Below are 20558 nucleotides of genomic sequence, written 5' to 3' on the forward strand. Positions count from 1 at the left end.
CCGTGGCTGCTGGCGGGAGGGGCCTAAGGCATGGAGGTGGAAGACGGTTGTGAGGAGGGGGAGAATTCTCCACTCGGCAGTTGTCCCCAGTGGTAGTGGCGGGACACGTGCGGCCAGCACACATCCTGCCGAAACCCACCGAATGCAGTACCGGGAGCGTGTGGACTGCCAGGAAAACTCAGGCGGCCGGGGTTAGCGGCGTTCCCAAATGGACGCATCGAATGCCCCCAAGAGCCCACCGGAAGGAAAGGGGTCGCTGGCGTGGTAGGGCCCTGCTGGCTGTGGGCTGTGCTGGAAGAGAACCTCTGCTACGGTGTCGTGGACTGTTGTTTTCTCCTCTAAGTCTGATGAAAAGAAAAGAGACAGAGGAAGCTCCAGGAACAAGCAAGCGGCTCCCTCGCGGAAACTCAGAGCCCAAACTACCACCGCTAGGGGCCGCTGTTAGAAAAGAATCGTTCCTTCCTGGATTCCAAGGCAGGGGGAGGGGCAGGCCCCTTGCAGCTGGGGCTGTGGGGGAGGGGACCCCTGAGCCAGACCGTGGACTGGGGTGAGACCCTCTCTCCATCCGAGAGCTCACCTGGTCCCGGCCAAGAGTCTGCCTTGGGCCAGGCAGCCCCGCCCATCTGAAGAGGGGGCTCCCTGGCCAACCAAAGTCCCCGAGGCCTCGTCAAGCGGGGGCCCACCTAGGGCCGGCGTCGCCCTGCAGGACTCTCCCACGCCAATGGTCACAGACGTGCTGACTCCCATCGCCGTCACCTCCACCGTTTTGGGACCGGAAAACCTGGCCTTTCCCACAGGTGGCCTGAGGGCTTCTGCCGGGCCTTTCCCACCAGTGGCCTGAGGGCTTCTGCCTTGGCTGCCTGCCAGACCCGGAGAGGCCTGTCTCCCCGAGAGGAGAGGCTCAAGAGTCTTCCCCTTCCTTGTCAATGTCCACTCTTTCTCTGGGTTTCTTTTCTGGGATGAGAGGGGCGGGCCCCTGAGCACCCAGGCGACTCTCAGGCATGAGCGTGCCCTTTTTCCTCTCGCCCGACTGACTTTGTGGTACCGTACGAATGAACATTTAGCTTTTCTCCGGGTTCGGGGGACCCAAAACGAAGCTGCTTACCTATTGGGTGGTGAGGCTTTTCAGGGGAAAGCATTTCTGCTCACTTGAGGCACTGCGGTCAATTGGGCTTACAGGTCCGTGTGTTCCGCGTACCAGGGACATTGTAAGCAGGCGTCGCGACCGTCCACAGCACTTGTATGGGTTGCTTTGGCATGGACTCGAGCCACAACCCCCAGTGTTTGAAACACACGCACAAAAGGAAGACCTCATCATCTTAAGTACATTTTGCTCTGCCAGAGCACGCCACGCAGCCAGGTGATTTTCCTATGGGTTGTCGTGCCAAGCAGCCATAGCAGGCAATTGCACAGGTATGCTGTCCAGATCTCCAAGTGAAAGCAGATAGCCCTTCTCGCCTAGGCGCAGCTGCCTAGTCGATCGAGCCCCAGGCACTGGTGCTCCTGAGGGCTGCGGGGACAGCCAGGTCTACGCTGGTGGCAGGAGGCTCTGGGCTTCAGTGCCCTGCCAGGGGCCCGACTTGAGTATACGTGCTCTTCAATGGGGTGGAGTCGGTCTCAGGTGGGCCCTCCCTCCACATGCCTCTCCTGGCCCTTTGGCTGAAGCTGAGCCCGGCACTGGGGGTTCGTGCCTGCGCAGGAGCCTTGAATCTCTGGACAGGCCCCGTGCCAGCTGGGAGCTGAGCCTCAGCCCAGCTGCAAGGCCTACGCTCAAGTTCGTTGGACTTGCCCAGGTCAGCTAAGAGGGAGGAGAAGATGGTCGCCAGCGCAGCAGGAAGCAATAGCGCCGACACCTGGCAGCGGGAGAAGCGCCTCCAACAGCCCTGTGGGATCTAAGCCCACTCCACTCTGGCTCCAGCCGCTGCCTCCGCCCTGCCCCCTCTTCTCGTGCCGCCCCAGCCAGCCCTCTCCCCGCGCCCAGCCGGGACCAAGCACACAGGCGCCCCGCCCCCCGGCCCTGGCAGTCTCGCCCCGCCCACGCCCACGCCCCGCCTCCGTTGCTCTGGAGACCGTGGCTGCTGGCGGGAGGGGCCTAAGGCGTGGAGGTGGAAGACGGTTGTGAGGAGGGGGAGAATTCTCCACTCGCCAGTTGTCCCCAGTGGTAGTGGCGGGACACGTGCGGCCAGCACACATCCTGCCGAAACCCACCGAATGCACTACCGGGAGCGTGTGGACTGCCAGGAAAACTCAGGCGGCCGGGGTTAGCGGCGTTCCCAAATGGACGCATCGAATGCCCCCAAGAGCCCACCGGAAGGAAAGGGGTCGCTGGCGTGGTAGGGCCCTGCTGGCTGGTGGCTGTGCTGGAAGAGAACCTCTGCTACGGTGTCGTGGACTGTTGTTTTCTCCTCTAAGTCTGATGAAAAGAAAAGAGACAGAGGAAGCTCCAGGAACAAGCAAGCGGCTCCCTCGCGGAAACTCAGAGCCCAAACTACCACCGCTAGGGGCCGCTGTTGGAAAAGAATCGTTCCTTCCTGGATTCCAAGGCGGGGGGAGGGGCAGGGCCCCTTGCAGCAGGGGCTGTGGGGGAGGGGACGCCTGAGCCAGACCGTGGACTGGGGTGAGACCCTCTCTCCATCCGAGAGCTCACCTGGTCCCGGCCAAGAGACTGCCTTGGGCCAGGCAGCCCCGCCCCTCTGAAGAGGGGGCTTCCTGGCCAACCAAAGTCCCCGAGGCCTCGTCAAGCGGGGGCCCACCTAGGGCCGGCGTCGCCCTGCAGGACTCTCCCACGCCAATGGTCACAGACGTGCTGACTCCCATCGCCGTCACCTCCACCGTTTTGGGACCGGAAAACTTGGCCTTTCCCACAGGTGGCCTGAGGGCTTCTGCCTTGGCTGCCTGCCAGACCCGGAGAGGCCTGTCTCCCCGAGAGGAGAGGCTCAAGAGTCTTCCCCTTCCTTGTCAATGTCCACTCTTTCTCTGGGTTTCTTTTCTGGGATGAGAGGGACGGGCCCCTGAGCACCCAGGCGACTCTCAGGCATGAGCGTGCCCTTTTTCCTCTCGCCCGACTGACTTTGTGGTACCGTACGAGTGAACATTTCGCTTTTCTCCGGGTTCGGGGGACCCAAAACGAAGCTGCTTACCTATTGGGTGGTGAGGCTTTTCAGGGGAAAGCATTTCTGCTCACTTGAGGCACTGCGGTCAATTGGGCTTACAGGTCCGTGTGTTCCGCGTACCAGGGACATTGTAAGCAGGCGTCGCGACCGTCCACAGCACTTGTATGGGTTGCTTTGGCATGGACTCGAGCCACAACCCCCAGTGTTTGAAACACACGCACAAAAGGAAGACCTCATCATCTTAAGTACATTTTGCTCTGCCAGAGTACGCCACGCAGCCAGGTGATTTTCCTATGGGTTGTCGTGCCAAGCAGCCATAGCAGGCAATTGCACAGGTATGCTGTCCAGATCTCCAAGCGAAAGCAGATAGCCCTTCTCACCTAGGCGCAGCTGCCTAGTCGATCGAGCCCCAGGCACTGGTGCTCCTGAGGGCTGCGGGGACAGCCAGGTCTACGCTGGTGGTAGGAGGCTCTGGGCTTCAGTGCCCTGCCAGGGGCCCGACTTGAGTATACGTGCTCTTCAATGGGGTGGAGTCGGTCTCAGGTGGGCCCTCCCTCCACATGCCTCTCCTGGCCCTTTGGCTGAAGCTGAGCCCGGCACTGGGGGTTCGTGCCTGCGCAGGAGCCTTGAATCTCTGGACAGGCCCCGTGCCAGCTGGGAGCTGAGCCACAGCCCAGCTGCAAGGCCTACGCTCAAGTTCGTTGGACTTGCCCGGGTCAGCTAAGAGGGAGGAGAACATGGTCGCCAGCGCAGCAGGAAGCAATAGCGCCGACACCTGGCAGCGGGAGAAGCGCCTCCAACAGCCCTGTGGGATCTAAGCCCACTCCACTCTGGCTCCAGCCGCTGCCTCCGCCCTGCCCCGTCTTCTCGTGCCGCCCCAGCCAGCCCACTCCCCGCGCCGAGCCGGGACCAAGGCACACAGGCGCCCCGCACCCCGGCCCTGGCAGTCTCGCCCCACCCACGCCCACGCCCCGCCTCCGTTGCTCTGGAGACCGTGGCTGCTGGCGGGAGGGGCCTAAGGCATGGAGGTGGAAGACGGTTGTGAGGAGGGGGAGAATTCTCCACTCGGCAGTTGTCCCCAGTGGTAGTGGCGGGACACGTGCGGCCAGCACACATCCTGCCGAAACCCACCGAATGCACTACCGGGAGCGTGTGGACTGCCAGGAAAACTCAGGCGGCCGGGGTTAGCGGCGTTCCCAAATGGATGCATCGAATGCCCCCAAGAGCCCACCGGAAGGAAAGGGGTCGCTGGCGTGGTAGGGCCCTGCTGGCTGCGGGCTGTGCTGGAAGAGAACCTCTGCTACGGTGTCGTGGACTGTTGTTTTCTCCTCTAAGTCTGATGAAAAGAAAAGAGACAGAGGAAGCTCCAGGAACAAGCAAGCGGCTCCCTCGCGGAAACTCAGAGCCCAAACTACCACCGCTAGGGGCCGCTGTTGGAAAAGAATCGTTCCTTCCTGGATTCCAAGGCGGGGGGAGGGGCAGGGCCCCTTGCAGCAGGAGCTGTGGGGGAGGGGACGCCTGAGCCAGACCGTGGACTGGGGTGAGACCCTCTCTCCATCCGAGAGCTCACCTGGTCCCGGCCAAGAGTCTGCCTTGGGCCAGGCAGCCCGCCCATCTGAAGAGGGGGCTCCCTGGCCAACCAAAGTCCCCTAGGCCTCGTCAAGCGGGGGCCCACCTAGGGCCGGCGTCGCCCTGCAGGACTCTCCCACGCCAATGGTCACAGACGTGCTGACTCCCATCGCCGTCACCTCCACCGTTTTGGGACCGGAAAACCTGGCCTTTCCCACAGGTGGCCTGAGGGCTTCTGCCTTGGCTGCCTGCCAGACCCGGAGAGGCCTGTGTCCCAGAGAGGAGAGGCTCAAGAGTCTTCCCCTTCCTTGTCAATGTCCACTCTTTCTCTGGGTTTCTTTTCTGGGATGAGAGGGGCGGGCCCCTGACCACCCAGGCGACTCTCAGGCATGAGCGTGCCCTTTTTCCTCTCGCCCGACTGACTTTGTGGTACCGTACGAATGAACATTTCGCTTTTCTCCGGGTTCGGGGGACCCAAAACGAAGCTGCTTACCTATTGGGTGGTGAGGCTTTTCAGGGGAAAGCATTTCTGCTCACTTGAGGCACTGCGGTCAATTGGGCTTACAGGTCCGTGTGTTCCGCGTACCAGGGACATTGTAAGCAGGCGTCGCGACCGTCCACAGCACTTGTATGGGTTGCTTTGGCATGGACTCGAGCCACAACCCCCAGTGTTTGAAACACACGCACAAAAGGAAGACCTCATCATCTTAAGTACATTTTGCTCTGCCAGAGCACGCCACGCAGCCAGGTGATTTTCCTATGGGTTGTCGTGCCAAGCAGCCATAGCAGGCAATTGCACAGGTATGCTGTCCAGATCTCCAAGCGAAAGCAGATAGCCCTTCTCGCCTAGGCGCAGCTGCCTAGTCGATCGAGCCCCAGGCACTGGTGCTCCTGAGGGCTGCGGGGACAGCCAGGTCTACGCTGGTGGCAGGAGGCTCTGGGCTTCAGTGCCCTGCCAGGGGCCCGACTTGAGTATACGTGCTCTTCAATGGGGTGGAGTCGGTCTCAGGTGGGCCCTCCCTCCACATGCCTCTCCTGGCCCTTTGGCTGAAGCTGAGCCCGGCACTGGGGGTTCGTGCCTGCCCAGGAGCCTTGAATCTCTGGACAGGCCCCGTGCCAGCTGGGAGCTGAGCCTCAGCCCAGCTGCAAGGCCTATGCTCAAGTTTGTTGGACTTGCCCGGGTCAGCTAAGAGGGAGGAGAAGATGGTCGCCAGCGCAGCAGGAAGCAATAGCGCCGACACCTGGCAGCGGGAGAAGCGCCTCCAACAGCCCTGTGGGATCTAAGCCCACTCCACTCTGGCTCCAGCCGCTGCCTCCGCCCTGCCCCCTCTTCTCGTGCCGCCCCAGCCAGCCCTCTCCCCGCGCCGAGCCGGGACCAAGCACACAGGCGCCCCGCCCCCCGGCCCTGGCAGTCTCGCCCCACCCACGCCCACGCCCCGCCTCCGTTGCTCTGGAGACCGTGGCTGCTGCCGAGAGGGGCCGAAGGCGTGGAGGTGGAAGACGGTTGTGAGGAGGGGGAGAATTCTCCACTCGGCAGTTGTCCCCAGTGGTAGTGGCGGGACACGTGCGGCCAGCACACATCCTGCCGAAACCCACCGAATGCACTACCGGGAGCGTGTGGACTGCCAGGAAAACTCAGGCGGCCGGGATTAGCGGCGTTCCCAAATGGACGCATCGAATGCCCCCAAGAGCCCACCGGAAGGAAAGGGGTCGCTGGCGTGGTAGGGCCCTGCTGGCTGGGGGCTGTGCTGGAAGAGAACCTCTGCTACGGTGTCGTGGACTGTTGTTTTCTCCTCTAAGTCTGATGAAAAGAAAAGAGACAGAGGAAGCTCCAGGAACAAGCCAGCGACTCCCTCGCGGAAACTCAGAGCCCAAACTACCACCGCTAGGGGCCGCTGTTGGAAAAGAATCGTTCCTTCCTGGATTCCAAGGCAGGGGGAGGGGCAGGGCCCCTTGCAGCAGGGGCTTTGGGGGAGGGGACCCCTGAGCCAGACCGTGGACTGGGGTGAGACCCTCTCTCCATCCGAGAGCTCACCTGGTCCCGGCCAAGAGTCTGCCTTGGGCCAGACAGCCCCGCCCATCTGAAGAGGGGCTCCCTGGCCAACCAAAGTCCCCGAGGCCTCATCAAGCGGGGGCCCACCTAGGGCCGGCGTCGCCCTGCAGGACTCTCCCACGCCAATGGTCACAGACGTGCTGACTCCCATCGCCGTCACCTCCACCGTTTTGGGACCGGTAAACCTGGCCTTTCCCACAGGTGGCCTGAGGGCTTCTGCCGGGCCTTTCCCACCAGTGGCCTGAGGGCTTCTGCCTTGGCTGCCTGCCAGACAGACTCGGAGAGGCCTGTCTCCCAGAGAGGAGAGGCTCAAGAGTCTTCCCCTTCCTTGTCAATGTCCACTCTTTCTCTGGGTTTCTTTTCTGGGATGAGAGGGGCTGGCCCCTGAGCACCCAGGCGACTCTCAGTCATGAGCGTGCCCTTTTTCCTCTCGCCCGACTGACTTTGTGGTACCGTACGAATGAACATTTAGCTTTTCTCCGGGTTCGGGGGACCCAAAACGAAGCTGCTTACCTATTGGGTGGTGAGGCTTTTCAGGGGAAAGCATTTCTGCTCACTTGAGGCACTGCGGTCAATTGGGCTTACAGGTCCGTGTGTTCCGCGTACCAGGGACATTGTAAGCAGGCGTCGCGACCGTCCACAGCACTTGTATGGGTTGCTTTGGCATGGACTCGAGCCACAACCCCCAGTGTTTGAAACACACGCACAAAAGGAAGACCTCATCATCTTAAGTACATTTTGCTCGGCCAGAGCACGCCACGCAGCCAGGTGATTTTCCTATGGGTTGTCGTGCCAAGCAGCCATAGCAGGCAATTGCACAGGTATGCTGTCCAGATCTCCAAGCGAAAGCAGATAGCCCTTCTCGCCTAGGCGCAGCTGCCTAGTCGATCGAGCCCCAGGCACTGGTGCTCCTGAGGGCTGCGGGGACAGCCAGGTCTACGCTGGTGGCAGGAGGCTCTGGGCTTCAGTGCCCTGCCAGGGGCCCGACTTGAGTATACGTGCTCTTCAATGGGGTGGAGTCGGTCTCAGGTGGGCCCTCCCTCCACATGCCTCTCCTGGCCCTTTGGCTGAAGCTGAGCCCGGCACTGGGGGTTCGTGCCTGCACAGGAGCCTTGAATCTCTGGGCAGGCCCCGTGCCAGCTGGGACCTGAGCCTCAGCCCAGCTGCAATGCCTACGCTCAAGTTCGTTGGACTTGCCGGGGTCAGCTAAGAGGGAGGAGAAGATGGTCGCCAGCGCAGCAGGAAGCAATAGCGCCGACACCTGGCAGCGGGAGAAGCGCCTCCAACAGCCCTGTGGGATCTAAGCCCACTCCACTCTGGCTCCAGCCGCTGCCTCCGCCCTGCCCCCTCTTCTCGTGCCGCCCCAGCCAGCCCTCTCCCCGCGCTGAGCCGGGACCAAGGCACACAGGCGACCCACCCCCCAGCCCAGGCAGTCTCGCCCCGCCCACGCCCCCACCCCGCCACCGTTGCTCTGGAGACCGTGGCTGCTGGCGGGAGGGGCCGAAGGCGTGGAGGTGGAAGACGGTTGTGAGGAGGGGGAGAATTCTCCACTCGGCAGTTGTCCCCAGTGGTAGTGGCGGGACACGTGCGGCCAGCACACATCCTGCCGAAACCCACCGAATGCACTACCGGGAGCGTGTGGACTGCCAGGAAAACTCAGGCGGCCGGGGTTAGCGGCGTTCCCAAATGGACGCATCGAATGCCCCCAAGAGCCCACCGGAAGGAAAGGGGTCGCTGGCGTGGTAGGGCCCTGCTGGCTGGGGCTGTGCTGGAAGAGAACCTCTGCTACGGTGTCGTGGACAGTTGTTTTCTCCTCTAAGTCTGATGAAAAGAAAAGAGACAGAGGAAGCTCCAGGAACAAGCAAGCGGCTCCCTCGCGGAAACTCAGAGCCCAAACTACCACCGCTAGGGGCCGCTGTTGGAAAAGAATCGTTCCTTCCTGGATTCCAAGGCAGGGGGGAGGGGCAGGGCCCCTTGCAGCAGGGGCTGTGGGGGAGGGGACCCCTGAGCCAGACCGTGGACTGGGGTGAGACCCTCTCTCCATCCGAGAGCTCACCTGGTCCCGGCCAAGAGTCTGCCTTGGGCCAGGCAGCCCCGCCCATCTGAAGAGGGGGCTCCCTGGCCAACCAAAGTCCCCGAGGCCTCGTCAAGTGGGGGCCCACCTAGGGCCAGCGTCGCCCTGCAGGACTCTCCCACGCCAATGGTCACAGACGTGCTGACTCCCATCGCCGTCACCTCCACCGTTTTGGGACCGGAATACCTGGCCTTTCCCACAGGTGGCCTGAGGGCTTCTGCCTTGGCTGCCTGCCAGTCCCGGAGAGGCCTGTGTCCCAGAGAGGAGAGGCTCAAGAGTCTTCCCCTTCCTTGTCAATGTCCACTCTTTCTCTGGGTTTCTTTTCTGGGATGAGAGGGGCGGGCCCCTGAGCACCCAGGCGACTCTCAGGCATGAGCGTGCCCTTTTTCCTCTCGCCCGACTGACTTTGTGGTACCGTACGAATGAACATTTCGCTTTTCTCCGGGTTCGGGGGACCCAAAACGAAGCTGCTTACCTATTGGGTGGTGAGGCTTTTCAGGGGAAAGCATTTCTGCTCACTTGAGGCACTGCGGTCAATTGGGCTTACAGGTCCGTGTGTTCCGCGTACCAGGGACATTGTAAGCAGGCGTCGCGACCGTCCACAGCACTTGTATGGGTTGCTTTGGCATGGACTCGAGCCACAACCCCCAGTGTTTGAAACACACGCACAAAAGGAAGACCTCATCATCTTAAGTACATTTTGCTCTGCCAGAGCACGCCACGCAGCCAGGTGATTTTCCTATGGGTTGTCGTGCCAAGCAGCCATAGCAGGCAATTGCACAGGTATGCTGTCCAGATCTCCAAGCGAAAGCAGATAGCCCTTCTCGCCTAGGCGCAGCTGCCTAGTCGATCGAGCCCCAGGCACTGGTGCTCCTGAGGGCTGCGGGGGACAGCCAGGTCTACGCTGGTGGCAGGAGGCTCTGGGCTTCAGTGCCCTGCCAGGGGCCCGACTTGAGTATACGTGCTCTTCAATGGGGTGGAGTCGGTCTCAGGTGGGCCCTCCCTCCACATGCCTCTCCTGGCCCTTTGGCTGAAGCTGAGCCCGGCACTGGGGGTTCGTGCCTGCGCAGGAGCCTTGAATCTCTGGACAGGCCCCGTGCCAGCTGGGAGCTGAGCCTCAGCCCAGCTGCAAGGCCTACGCTCAAGTTCGTTGGACTTGCCCGGGTCAGCTAAGAGGGAGGAGAAGATGGTCGCCCAGCGCAGCAGGAAGCAATAGCGCCGACACCTGGCAGCGGGAGTAAGCGCCTCCAACAGCCCTGTGGGATCTAAGCCCACTCCACTCTGGCTCCAGCCGCTGCCTCCGCCCTGCCCCTCTTCTCGTGCCGACCCAGCCAGCCCCTCTCCCCGCGCCGAGCCGGGACCAAGCACACGGCGCCCCGCCCCCCGGCCATGGCAGTCTCGCCCCACCCACGCCCACGCCCCGCCTCCTTTGCTCTGGAGACCGTGGCTGCTGGCGGGAGGGGCCGAAGGCGTGGAGGTGGAAGACGGTTGTGAGGAGGGGGAGAATTCTCCACTCGGCAGTTGTCCCCAGTGGTAGTGGCAGGACACGTGCGGACAGCACACATCCTGCCGAAACCCACCGAATGCACTACCGGGAGCGTGTGGGCTGCCAGGAAAAACTCAGGCGCCGGGGTTAGCGGCGTTCCCCAAATGGACGCATCGAATGCCCCCAAGAGCCCACCGGAAGGAAAGGGGTCGCTGGCGTGGTAGGGCCCTGCTGGCTGGGGGCTGTGCTGGAAGAGAACCTCTGCTACGGTGTCGTGGACTGTTGTTTTCTCCTCTAAGTCTGATGAATAGAAAAGAGACAGAGGAAGCTCCAGGAACAAGCAAGCGGCTCCCTCGTGGAAACTCAGAGCCCAAACTACCACCGCTAGGGGCCGCTGTTGGAAAAGAATCGTTCCTTCCTGGATTCCAAGGCGGGGGGAGGGGCAGGGCCCCTTGCAGCAGGGGCTGTGGGGGAGGGGACGCCTGAGCCAGACCGTGGACTGGGGTGAGACCCTCTCTCCATCCGAGAGCTCACCTGGTCCCGGCCAAGAGACTGCCTTGGGCCAGGCAGCCCCGCCCCTCTGAAGAGGGGGCTTCCTGGCCAACCAAAGTCCCCGAGGCCTCGTCAAGCGGGGGCCCACCTAGGGCCAGCGTCGCCCTGCAGGACTCTCCCACGCCAATGGTCACAGACGTGCTGACTCCCATCGCCGTCACCTCCACCGTTTTGGGACCGGAAAACTTGGCCTTTCCCACAGGTGGCCTGAGGGCTTCTGCCGGGCCTTTCCCACCAGTGGCCTGAGGGCTTCTGCCTTGGCTGCCTGCCAGACCCGGAGAGGCCTGTCTCCCCGAGAGGAGAGGCTCAAGAGTCTTCCCCTTCCTTGTCAATGTCCACTCTTTCTCTGGGTTTCTTTTCTGGGATGAGAGGGACGGGCCCCTGAGCACCCAGGCGACTCTCAGGCATGAGCGTGCCCTTTTTCCTCTCGCCCGACTGACTTTGTGGTACCGTACGAGTGAACATTTCGCTTTTCTCCGGGTTCGGGGGACCCAAAACGAAGCTGCTTACCTATTGGGTGGTGAGGCTTTTCAGGGGAAAGCATTTCTGCTCACTTGAGGCACTGCGGTCAATTGGGCTTACAGGTCCGTGTGTTCCGCGTACCAGGGACATTGTAAGCAGGCGTCGCGACCGTCCACAGCACTTGTATGGGTTGCTTTGGCATGGACTCGAGCCACAACCCCCAGTGTTTGAAACACACGCACAAAAGGAAGACCTCATCATCTTAAGTACATTTTGCTCTGCCAGAGTACGCCACGCAGCCAGGTGATTTTCCTATGGGTTGTCGTGCCAAGCAGCCATAGCAGGCAATTGCACAGGTATGCTGTCCAGATCTCCAAGCGAAAGCAGATAGCCCTTCTCACCTAGGCGCAGCTGCCTAGTCGATCGAGCCCCAGGCACTGGTGCTCCTGAGGGCTGCGGGGACAGCCAGGTCTACGCTGGTGGTAGGAGGCTCTGGGCTTCAGTGCCCTGCCAGGGGCCCGACTTGAGTATACGTGCTCTTCAATGGGGTGGAGTCGGTCTCAGGTGGGCCCTCCCTCCACATGCCTCTCCTGGCCCTTTGGCTGAAGCTGAGCCCGGCACTGGGGGTTCGTGCCTGCGCAGGAGCCTTGAATCTCTGGACAGGCCCCGTGCCAGCTGGGAGCTGAGCCACAGCCCAGCTGCAAGGCCTACGCTCAAGTTCGTTGGACTTGCCCGGGTCAGCTAAGAGGGAGGAGAACATGGTCGCCAGCGCAGCAGGAAGCAATAGCGCCGACACCTGGCAGCGGGAGAAGCGCCTCCAACAGCCCTGTGGGATCTAAGCCCACTCCACTCTGGCTCCAGCCGCTGCCTCCGCCCTGCCCCGTCTTCTCGTGCCGCCCCAGCCAGCCCACTCCCCGCGCCGAGCCGGGACCAAGCACACAGGCGCCCCGCCCCCCGGCCCTGGCAGTCTCGCCCCACCCACGCCCACGCCCCGCCTCCGTTGCTCTGGAGACCGTGGCTGCTGGCGAGAGGGGCCGAAGGCGTGGAGGTGGAAGACGGTTGTGAGGAGGGGGAGAATTCTCCACTCGGCAGTTGTCCCCAGTGGTAGTGGCGGGACACGTGCGGCCAGCACACATCCTGCCGAAACCCACCGAATGCACTACCGGGAGCGTGTGGACTGCCAGGAAAACTCAGGCGGCCGGGATTAGCGGCGTTCCCAAATGGACGCATCGAATGCCCCCAAGAGCCCACCGGAAGGAAAGGGGTCGCTGGCGTGGTAGGGCCCTGCTGGCTGGGGGCTGTGCTGGAAGAGAACCTCTGCTACGGTGTCGTGGACTGTTGTTTTCTCCTCTAAGTCTGATGAAAAGAAAAGAGACAGAGGAAGCTCCAGGAACAAGCCAGCGACTCCCTCGCGGAAACTCAGAGCCCAAACTACCACCGCTAGGGGCCGCTGTTGGAAAAGAATCGTTCCTTCCTGGATTCCAAGGCAGGGGGAGGGGCAGGGCCCCTTGCAGCAGGGGCTTTGGGGGAGGGGACCCCTGAGCCAGACCGTGGACTGGGGTGAGACCCTCTCTCCATCCGAGAGCTCACCTGGTCCCGGCCAAGAGTCTGCCTTGGGCCAGACAGCCCCGCCCATCTGAAGAGGGGCTCCCAGGCCAACCAAAGTCCCCGAGGCCTCATCAAGCGGGGGCCCACCTAGGGCCGGCGTCGCCCTGCAGGACTCTCCCACGCCAATGGTCACAGACGTGCTGACTCCCATCGCCGTCACCTCCACCGTTTTGGGACCGGTAAACCTGGCCTTTCCCACAGGTGGCCTGAGGGCTTCTGCCGGGCCTTTCCCACCAGTGGCCTGAGGGCTTCTGCCTTGGCTGCCTGCCAGACAGACTCGGAGAGGCCTGTCTCCCAGAGAGGAGAGGCTCAAGAGTCTTCCCCTTCCTTGTCAATGTCCACTCTTTCTCTGGGTTTCTTTTCTGGGATGAGAGGGGCTGGCCCCTGAGCACCCAGGCGACTCTCAGTCATGAGCGTGCCCTTTTTCCTCTCGCCCGACTGACTTTGTGGTACCGTACGAATGAACATTTAGCTTTTCTCCGGGTTCGGGGGACCCAAAATGAAGCTGCTTACCTATTGGGTGGTGAGGCTTTTCAGGGGAAAGCATTTCTGCTCACTTGAGGCACTGCGGTCAATTGGGCTTACAGGTCCGTGTGTTCCGCGTACCAGGGACATTGTAAGCAGGCGTCGCGACCGTCCACAGCACTTGTATGGGTTGCTTTGGCATGGACTCGAGCCACAACCCCCAGTGTTTGAAACACACGCACAAAAGGAAGACCTCATCATCTTAAGTACATTTTGCTCGGCCAGAGCACGCCACGCAGCCAGGTGATTTTCCTATGGGTTGTCGTGCCAAGCAGCCATAGCAGGCAATTGCACAGGTATGCTGTCCAGATCTCCAAGCGAAAGCAGATAGCCCTTCTCGCCTAGGCGCAGCTGCCTAGTCGATCGAGCCCCAGGCACTGGTGCTCCTGAGGGCTGCGGGGACAGCCAGGTCTACGCTGGTGGCAGGAGGCTCTGGGCTTCAGTGCCCTGCCAGGGGCCCGACTTGAGTATACGTGCTCTTCAATGGGGTGGAGTCGGTCTCAGGTGGGCCCTCCCTCCACATGCCTCTCCTGGCCCTTTGGCTGAAGCTGAGCCCGGCACTGGGGGTTCGTGCCTGCACAGGAGCCTTGAATCTCTGGGCAGGCCCCGTGCCAGCTGGGACCTGAGCCTCAGCCCAGCTGCAATGCCTACGCTCAAGTTCGTTGGACTTGCCGGGGTCAGCTAAGAGGGAGGAGAAGATGGTCGCCAGCGCAGCAGGAAGCAATAGCGCCGACACCTGGCAGCGGGAGAAGCGCCTCCAACAGCCCTGTGGGATCTAAGCCCACTCCACTCTGGCTCCAGCCGCTGCCTCCGCCCTGCCCCCTCTTCTCGTGCCGCCCCAGCCAGCCCTCTCCCCGCGCTGAGCCGGGACCAAGGCACACAGGCGCCCCACCCCCCAGCCCAGGCAGTCTCGCCCCGCCCACGCCCCCACCCCGCCACCGTTGCTCTGGAGACCGTGGCTGCTGGCGGGAGGGGCCGAAGGCGTGGAGGTGGAAGACGGTTGTGAGGAGGGGGAGAATTCTCCACTCGGCAGTTGTCCCCAGTGGTAGTGGCGGGACACGTGCGGCCAGCACACATCCTGCCGAAACCCACCGAATGCACTACCGGGAGCGTGTGGACTGCCAGGAAAACTCAGGCGGCCGGGGTTAGCGGCGTTCCCAAATGGACGCATCGAATGCCCCCAAGAGCCCACCGGAAGGAAAGGGGTCGCTGGCGTGGTAGGGCCCTGCTGGCTGGGGCTGTGCTGGAAGAGAACCTCTGCTACGGTGTCGTGGACAGTTGTTTTCTCCTCTAAGTCTGATGAAAAGAAAAGAGACAGAGGAAGCTCCAGGAACAAGCAAGCGGCTCCCTCGCGGAAACTCAGAGCCCAAACTACCACCGCTAGGGGCCGCTGTTGGAAAAGAATCGTTCCTTCCTGGATTCCAAGGCAGGGGGAGGGGCAGGGCCCCTTGCAGCAGGGGCTGTGGGGGAGGGGACCCCTGAGCCAGACCGTGGACTGGGGTGAGACCCTCTCTCCATCCGAGAGCTCACCTGGTCCCGGCCAAGAGTCTGCCTTGGGCCAGGCAGCCCCGCCCATCTGAAGAGGGGGCTCCCTGGCCAACCAAAGTCCCCGAGGCCTCGTCAAGCGGGGGCCCACCTAGGGCCAGCGTCGCCCTGCAGGACTCTCCCACGCCAATGGTCACAGACGTGCTGACTCCCATCGCCGTCACCTCCACCGTTTTGGGACCGGAATACCTGGCCTTTCCCACAGGTGGCCTGAGGGCTTCTGCCTTGGCTGCCTGCCAGTCCCGGAGAGGCCTGTGTCCCAGAGAGGAGAGGCTCAAGAGTCTTCCCCTTCCTTGTCAATGTCCACTCTTTCTCTGGGTTTCTTTTCTGGGATGAGAGGGGCGGGCCCCTGAGCACCCAGGCGACTCTCAGGCATGAGCGTGCCCTTTTTCCTCTCGCCCGACTGACTTTGTGGTACCGTACGAATGAACATTTCGCTTTTCTCCGGGTTCGGGGGACCCAAAACGAAGCTGCTTACCTATTGGGTGGTGAGGCTTTTCAGGGGAAAGCATTTCTGCTCACTTGAGGCACTGCGGTCAATTGGGCTTACAGGTCCGTGTGTTCCGCGTACCAGGGACATTGTAAGCAGGCGTCGCGACCGTCCACAGCACTTGTATGGGTTGCTTTGGCATGGACTCGAGCCACAACCCCCAGTGTTTGAAACACACGCACAAAAGGAAGACCTCATCATCTTAAGTACATTTTGCTCTGCCAGAGCACGCCACGCAGCCAGGTGATTTTCCTATGGGTTGTCGTGCCAAGCAGCCATAGCAGGCAATTGCACAGGTATGCTGTCCAGATCTCCAAGCGAAAGCAGATAGCCCTTCTCGCCTAGGCGCAGCTGCCTAGTCGATCGAGCCCCAGGCACTGGTGCTCCTGAGGGCTGCGGGGACAGCCAGGTCTACGCTGGTGGCAGGAGACTCTGGGCTTCAGTGCCCTGCCAGGGGCCCGACTTGAGTATACGTGCTCTTCAATGGGGTGGAGTCGGTCTCAGGTGGGCCCTCCCTCCACATGCCTCTCCTGGCCCTTTGGCTGAAGCTGAGCCCGGCACTGGGGGTTCGTGCCTGCGCAGGAGCCTTGAATCTCTGGACAGGCCCCGTGCCAGCTGGGAGCTGAGCCTCAGCCCAGCTGCAAGGCCTACGCTCAAGTTCGTTGGACTTGCCCGGGTCAGCTAAGAGGGAGGAGAAGATGGTCGCCAGCGCAGCAGGAAGCAATAGCGCCGACACCTGGCAGCGGGAGAAGCGCCTCCAACAGCCCTGTGGGATCTAAGCCCACTCCACTCTGGCTCCAGCCGCTGCCTCCGCCCTGCCCCCTCTTCTCGTGCCGACCCAGCCAGCCCTCTCCCCGCGCCGAGCCGGGACCAAGCACACAGGCGCCCCGCCCCCCGGCCCTGGCAGTCTCGCCCCACCCACGCCCACGCCCCGCCTCCTTTGCTCTGGAGACCGTGGCTGCTGGCGGGAGGGGCCGAAGGCGTGGAGGTGGAAGACGGTTGTGAGGAGGGGGAGAATTCTCCACTCGGCAGTTGTCCCCAGTGGTAGTGGCGGGACACGTGCGGACAGCACACATCCTGCCGAAACCCACCGAATGCACTACCGGGAGCGTGTGGGCTGCCAGGAAAACTCAGGCGGCCGGGGTTAGCGGCGTTCCCAAATGGACGCATCGAATGCCCCCAAGAGCCCACCGGAAGGAAAGGGGTCGCTGGCGTGGTAGGGCCCTGCTGGCTGGGGGCTGTGCTGGAAGAGAACCTCTGCTACGGTGTCGTGGACTGTTGTTTTCTCCTCTAAGTCTGATGAATAGAAAAGAGACAGAGGAAGCTCCAGGAACAAGCAAGCGGCTCCCTCGTGGAAACTCAGAGCCCAAACTACCACCGCTAGGGGCCGCTGTTGGAAAAGAATCGTTCCTTCCTGGATTCCAAGGCGGGGGGAGGGGCAGGGCCCCTTGCAGCAGGGGCTGTGGGGGAGGGGACGCCTGAGCCAGACCGTGGACTGGGGTGAGACCCTCTCTCCATCCGAGAGCTCACCTGGTCCCGGCCAAGAGACTGCCTTGGGCCAGGCAGCCCCGCCCCTCTGAAGAGGGGGCTTCCTGGCCAACCAAAGTCCCCGAGGCCTCGTCAAGCGGGGGCCCACCTAGGGCCAGCGTCGCCCTGCAGGACTCTCCCACGCCAATGGTCACAGACGTGCTGACTCCCATCGCCGTCACCTCCACCGTTTTGGGACCGGAAAACTTGGCCTTTCCCACAGGTGGCCTGAGGGCTTCTGCCGGGCCTTTCCCACCAGTGGCCTGAGGGCTTCTGCCTTGGCTGCCTGCCAGACCCGGAGAGGCCTGTCTCCCCGAGAGGAGAGGCTCAAGAGTCTTCCCCTTCCTTGTCAATGTCCACTCTTTCTCTGGGTTTCTTTTCTGGGATGAGAGGGACGGGCCCCTGAGCACCCAGGCGACTCTCAGGCATGAGCGTGCCCTTTTTCCTCTCGCCCGACTGACTTTGTGGTACCGTACGAGTGAACATTTCGCTTTTCTCCGGGTTCGGGGGACCCAAAACGAAGCTGCTTACCTATTGGGTGGTGAGGCTTTTCAGGGGAAAGCATTTCTGCTCACTTGAGGCACTGCGGTCAATTGGGCTTACAGGTCCGTGTGTTCCGCGTACCAGGGACATTGTAAGCAGGCGTCGCGACCGTCCACAGCACTTGTATGGGTTGCTTTGGCATGGACTCGAGCCACAACCCCCAGTGTTTGAAACACACGCACAAAAGGAAGACCTCATCATCTTAAGTACATTTTGCTCTGCCAGAGTACGCCACGCAGCCAGGTGATTTTCCTATGGGTTGTCGTGCCAAGCAGCCATAGCAGGCAATTGCACAGGTATGCTGTCCAGATCTCCAAGCGAAAGCAGATAGCCCTTCTCACCTAGGCGCAGCTGCCTAGTCGATCGAGCCCCAGGCACTGGTGCTCCTGAGGGCTGCGGGGACAGCCAGGTCTACGCTGGTGGTAGGAGGCTCTGGGCTTCAGTGCCCTGCCAGGGGCCCGACTTGAGTATACGTGCTCTTCAATGGGGTGGAGTCGGTCTCAGGTGGGCCCTCCCTCCACATGCCTCTCCTGGCCCTTTGGCTGAAGCTGAGCCCGGCACTGGGGGTTCGTGCCTGCGCAGGAGCCTTGAATCTCTGGACAGGCCCCGTGCCAGCTGGGAGCTGAGCCACAGCCCAGCTGCAAGGCCTACGCTCAAGTTCGTTGGACTTGCCCGGGTCAGCTAAGAGGGAGGAGAACATGGTCGCCAGCGCAGCAGGAAGCAATAGCGCCGACACCTGGCAGCGGGAGAAGCGCCTCCAACAGCCCTGTGGGATCTAAGCCCACTCCACTCTGGCTCCAGCCGCTGCCTCCGCCCTGCCCCGTCTTCTCGTGCCGCCCCAGCCAGCCCACTCCCCGCGCCGAGCCGGGACCAAGGCACACAGGCGCCCCGCACCCCGGCCCTGGCAGTCTCGCCCCACCCACGCCCACGCCCCGCCTCCGTTGCTCTGGAGACCGTGGCTGCTGGCGGGAGGGGCCTAAGGCGTGGAGGTGGAAGACGGTTGTGAGGAGGGGGAGAATTCTCCACTCGGCAGTTGTCCCCAGTGGTAGTGGCGGGACACGTGCGGCCAGCACACATCCTGCCGAAACCCACCGAATGCACTACCGGGAGCGTGTGGACTGCCAGGAAAACTCAGGCGGCCGGGGTTAGCGGCGTTCCCAAATGGACGCATCGAATGCCCCCAAGAGCCCACCGGAAGGAAAGGGGTCGCTGGCGTGGTAGGGCCCTGCTGGCTGCGGGCTGTGCTGGAAGAGAACCTCTGCTACGGTGTCGTGGACTGTTGTTTTCTCCTCTAAGTCTGATGAAAAGAAAAGAGACAGAGGAAGCTCCAGGAACAAGCAAGCGGCTCCCTCGCGGAAACTCAGAGCCCAAACTACCACCGCTAGGGGCCGCTGTTGGAAAAGAATCGTTCCTTCCTGGATTCCAAGGCGGGGGGAGGGGCAGGGCCCCTTGCAGCAGGAGCTGTGGGGGAGCGGACGCCTGAGCCAGACCGTGGACTGGGGTGAGACCCTCTCTCCATCCGAGAGCTCACCTGGTCCCGGCCACGAGTCTGCCTTGGGCCAGGCAGCCCCACCCCTCTGAAGAGGGGGCTTCCTGGCCAACCAAAGTGCCCGAGGAATCGTCAACCGGTGGCCCACCTAGGGCCGGCGTCGCCCTGCAGGACTCTCCCACGCCAATGGTCACAGACGTGCTGACTCCCATCGCCGTCACCTCCACCGTTTTGTGACCGGAAAACCTGGCCTTTCCCACAGGTGGCCTGAGGGCTTCTGCCGGGCCTTTCCCACCAGTGGCCTGAGGGCTTCTGCCTTGGCTGCCTGCCAGACCCGGAGAGGCCTGTCTCCCCGAGAGGAGAGGCTCAAGAGTCTTCCCCTTCCTTGTCAATGTCCACTCTTTCTCTGGGTTTCTTTTCTGGGATGAGAGGGGCGGGCCCCTGAGCACCCAGGCGACTCTCAGGCATGAGCGTGCCCTTTTTCCTCTCGCCCGACTGACTTTGTGGTACCGTACGAATGAACATTTCGCTTTTCTCCGGGTTCGGGGGACCCAAAACGAAGCTGCTTACCTATTGGGTGGTGAGGCTTTTCAGGGGAAAGCATTTCTGCTCACTTGAGGCACTGCGGTCAATTGGGCTTACAGGTCCGTGTGTTCCGCGTACCAGGGACATTGTAAGCAGGCGTCGCGACCGTCCACAGCACTTGTATGGGTTGCTTTGGCATTGACTCGAGCCACAACCCCCAGTGTTTGAAACACACGCACAAAAGGAAGACCTCATCATCTTAAGTACATTTTGCTCGGCCAGAGCACGCCACGCAGCCAGGTGATTTTCCTATGGGTTGTCGTGCCAAGCAGCCATAGCAGGCAATTGCACAGGTATGCTGTCCAGATCTCCAAGCGAAAGCAGATAGCCCTTCTCGCCTAGGCGCAGCTGCCTAGTCGATCGAGCCCCAGGCACTGGTGCTCCTGAGGGCTGCGGGGACAGCCAGGTCTACGCTGGTGGCAGGAGGCTCTGGGCTTCAGTGCCCTGCCAGGGGCCTGACTTGAGTATACGTGCTCTTCAATGGGGTGGAGTCGGTCTCAGGTGGGCCCTCCCTCCACATGCCTCTCCTGGCCCTTTGGCTGAAGCTGAGCCCGGCACTGGGGGTTCGTGCCTGCGCAGGAGCCTTGAATCTCTGGACAGGCCCCGTGCCAGCTGGGAGCTGAGCCTCAGCCCAGCTGCAAGGCCTACGCTCAAGTTCGTTGGACTTGCCCAGGTCAGCTAAGAGGGAGGAGAAGATGGTCGCCAGCGCAGCAGGAAGCAATAGCGCCGACACCTGGCAGCGGCAGAAGCGCCTCCAACAGCCCTGTGGGATCTAAGCCCACTCCACTCTGGCTCCAGCCGCTGTCTCCGCCCTGCCCCCTCTTCTCGTGCCGCCCCAGCCAGCCCTCTCCCCGCGCCGAGCCGGGACCAAGGCACACAGGGGCCCCGCCCCCCGGCCCTGGCAGTCTCGCCCCGCCCACGCCCACGCCCCGCCTCC

Source organism: Dasypus novemcinctus, chromosome 28, assembly GCF_030445035.2.
Source record: "Dasypus novemcinctus isolate mDasNov1 chromosome 28, mDasNov1.1.hap2, whole genome shotgun sequence".
In the NCBI taxonomy this organism is placed as follows: Eukaryota; Metazoa; Chordata; class Mammalia; order Cingulata; family Dasypodidae; genus Dasypus; species Dasypus novemcinctus.